Here is a 3996-nt window from a genome sequence, read left to right as displayed (position 1 = left end):
GTTAAATCCTGCAGGTGGACTTAGTCCGACATGATGATAAGATTGAGTGGTACTACTCTTGGACTAAGACATTAATTAAAATGAGTTGTCAGTAACTCAATTAATTAGTGGACATACAATGTCTTAAACACAGGGAGATTAACACACTCATGATAAGAAGAAGCCCATAATGTAATTTGGAATTGGTGCGGTAGTGCAATAATAACTCTCTAGTGGAATGAGTTATTATTGATAAAAAAAACTTGAGTTGTGTCTTCGGGGCGAACACGGGATACTCGAGCTTGTCGGGAGGCCAAAACCAATTTCTCTTCTAGGTCCCTGTCATAGCCTCATTAATGCCTCATATCCACCCATGAAAAGCCCATCTTGGTGTCCAAGAAGGGGCTGGCCCATGGCTTGGTGACCAAGCCAAAGGGGTCGACCATATTCTTCTTAAGGTGGCCGGCCATATGCTTCATGAAGGGGCCGACCACATAATTCAAAATATAAGGAGTGTTTTGAATTTTTAAAATCTTCTCTTTGTAGACATCTACAAGTTTTTAAAAGAGGGATTTTAAAATTATAAAACTTTCCTTATTTGAATTAGGTCACATGGTTTAAAAGAAAGTTTTAAAACTTTCCTTTTTTAACCATCCTCGTGGTTTTTTAAAAGAGAGTTTTAAATTTGAAACTTTTCTTTTTTATAACCATGTTAAAAAAGGAAATTTTAGAATAGATGTTTTAAATTTTAAATTTTTGTTTTAATTTTTAGAACTTTCCTTTTTTAAACATCCACATTAGGAAATTAAAAGAGAGCTTGTAAAATTTTATAAGAGCTTTCCTTCTTTGCTTATAAAATTTTTACAAAATATTTTTCTCCCTCTTTATAGGGGCCGGTCACCCTTGCTTGGTGTCCAAGCAAGGGGCCGACCATTAAGAGAATAGAAGAGGAGGAAAAGGAAAATAAAAGGAGGAAAGGAAATCAAGAGGAAGATTTTAATTTTTTCTTATAAAAATCTTTCCTTATTTGCCTTGGGTAAGTATTATAAAAGAAGGGGAGGAGAGGCCTCATGGTGTATCAATTCTTATTCTCTTGCTTGTGCTCTCTCTTGTGGCCGACCCTCTCCCCTTTCCTTTCCTCTTGCTCTCTTTTGTTCCTTGGTGGTGGTTGTGGCCGAAACTTAGAGAAGGAGGATGAGTTTTTGGGTGGTGTTCATCTTGGAGGTTCGTCGCCCACACGACGTCCAAGAGGAGGCGAGGAATACGATAGAAGATCAAGAGGTTGTTGCATACAAAAAAAGGTATAACTAGTAATTATTTTCCGCATCATGCTAGTTTTTCTTTGCATGAATTCCAAACACAAGAGACATATGATTCTAGAGTTTCGAATTTGTGATTCGAGTTTGTGTTTTATTTTTTTATTTTTTGAATTTGTGATTCGATTATTCTTTTTGGTTAAACCTAGAGTTATATAAGGAAATTAAATATTAGATTTCTTTAAAAGACTTTGTCTAGGCGGTGGTGGATAATCTCATACCCAAGAAGGACTAGTGTCTCGCCATGCAGTCCTGGAAGCCAATTTTGGAAATTAATATTTAATTGAATTTATAGCATAGGTGGATTTGAATCAATAATGTTAAACATCATTTGCGATCCAAATCTAAACCATTAAGAACAGATAAGTTAAATTTGGAATCAATAATGTTAAATTCCGTTTGGGATTCCTAATTTAATTTCTAAAGAACACAATAGGTTGTTTAGGAAAGGTTTGACACTTGTACAAAATTTTTGTACAGTGAAACTGGTACGATCTTCCTAGGACCAACCAACACCATCTCCACCAAATCTTGTAGACTCAACATCTAGCAATGTTCCACTCTCTAGTCTTGATTCCCATCATTCTGATCACTCATCTCCGAGTAGTTCCGATGATGATACTCCTCATAGTATGCTTCCTCTAAGTGGGATTTATGCTCGATGTCCACGAGTTTCCCCCGCTATACTCTTCCATGGGCTCTAATAGTTTCATTAAGTTTTGTTGAACCAACTAGCTTTACACAAGCAGTCAAAGACCCAAATTAGCGTGTTGCGATGGCTACAGAGTTTGATGCTCTTCTTTGTAATGAAACATGGACCTTAGTTCCTCGTACTCCATCTATAAAAGTTATGGACTCTAAATGAGTTTACCGAATCAAATATCACGTAGATGACTCTATTGAACGCTATAAAGCTCACCTTGTTGCAAAAGACTTTAGTCAATAACTAGGTATTCACTTCAAAGATACTTTCAATCAAGTCGTCAAAATTACAACTATCATATTGTTATTATCTATAACTATTAGCTCCAATTGGGCGATACAATAATTAGATGTTTTCAATGATTTCTTCATGGTTAACTTGAAGAAACTGTACTTATGGAGTAACCACCAGGTTTTATCGATCTGTAACTTTCAACACATGTCTGTAAACTTCAGAAATCTATATATGATCTTCAATAAGCACCTCATGCATGATTTTATCATCTATCTAATTGGCTTCACCTTCTGAGTTTTTTTTGGTCAAAAACTAACTCTTCACTATTTTAAAAATACAATGAAAAATTTATCATATTTTTTCTAATTTACATGGATGATATTTTAATAACTAGCAGTGATCAAAAAGGCATCACTTCTTTGCTCCATCTTCTTAATCAATAGTTTCTGATTCAGGACCTGGGCAAGGTCCATTTTTCCTTGGCATTGAGTTTCTTCCGTACATGTTGAAGGTTGCCTTTTCTCTAAGAACAAATATATCACTGGACTCCTTCAACAAGCTAAAATGGATAGTGCGCGTCCTATCTCCACACTAATTATTAAAGGAGATTTTAATGTTTCTTCTTCCTCTCCTTTAATGGTGGACCCCTAGATATACCAAAGTATTATTGGTGCCCTACAATATGTCACCATTACACGACCTGACATTGCTTTCGTAATTAATCGTGTCTGTTCATTTATGCATTCTCCCACTGAGTACCATTGGAAAGATGTTAAGAGAATTCTTCATTATTTTAAAGGCATAATTTTACATGATCTTTTTTTATATCGTCTGTCCTCATTAGAGTTGAATACCTATAGTGATACAGATTGGGTCGGATCTCTAGAAGACATACGTTCAATTAGTGGGTATGCAATATTTTTTGGACGAAATTTGATTTCTTGGCTTTTAAAGAATCAACCTACAATCTCTCGCTCAAGCACTGAAGCTGAATACCAAGCTATCGCTAATACAATATCCGAAATTATTTGGCTACAATCTCTTCTTTCAGAATTATATTTTTTTTCCAATCGCTATGCCCAAAATCTAGTGTGATAATATAAAAGCAACTTATCTTGCGGCAAATCCAGTCTTTTATGCTCATACTAAGCACGTGGAGATTAATTTTCATTTTATTCCCGAACGTGTGATGACTCAACAACTTTTGATTTCTTATGTCTCTATAGAAGATCAATTTGCTGATATATTAATCAAGTCATTATCTAAAGAATGTTTTACCAAGTTAGCAATCGAACTCAACGTTCGATCACTCTCGTTGAGTTTGTCAAGGTGTAATGACAACAAAGAAAGCAGTTATGAAAAATAATCTCGACTTGATTTTAATTAATTAAGATTTATCATATTTGATATCATAATCAACAAAAGATAATATTTCTAAATTTATTATATTCACTGCTATAATTATTATTATGATTGTATGCCCTATTTAATATTTCAATTATTAGTTAGATAATTTATATAAATAAGTCCTTTGACTTCATCAATAAAATCATTCAGAAATAATTATTCTCTATTTTCTTTATTTTTATCATCGACAACGAAGGCCTCCTTTGTCTTTGTCCCATGGTATGGTTCGTTCTCTATTTCATTTGTTTTCTTTCTCAATGGGAAAGAAGTATGAGGTTTTAAATTAGTAGTTCTTGTGCAACTATTGTGAATTTTAAAGATAAATGGTGAGGTATACCAACACATTAGGTTAGATGT

This window comes from Zingiber officinale, chromosome 2B (assembly GCF_018446385.1).
Source record: "Zingiber officinale cultivar Zhangliang chromosome 2B, Zo_v1.1, whole genome shotgun sequence".
NCBI lineage: Eukaryota > Viridiplantae > Streptophyta > Magnoliopsida > Zingiberales > Zingiberaceae > Zingiber > Zingiber officinale.
The sequence above is the reverse complement of the archived record's forward strand: the minus strand, read 5'-3'. Positions refer to the sequence as shown.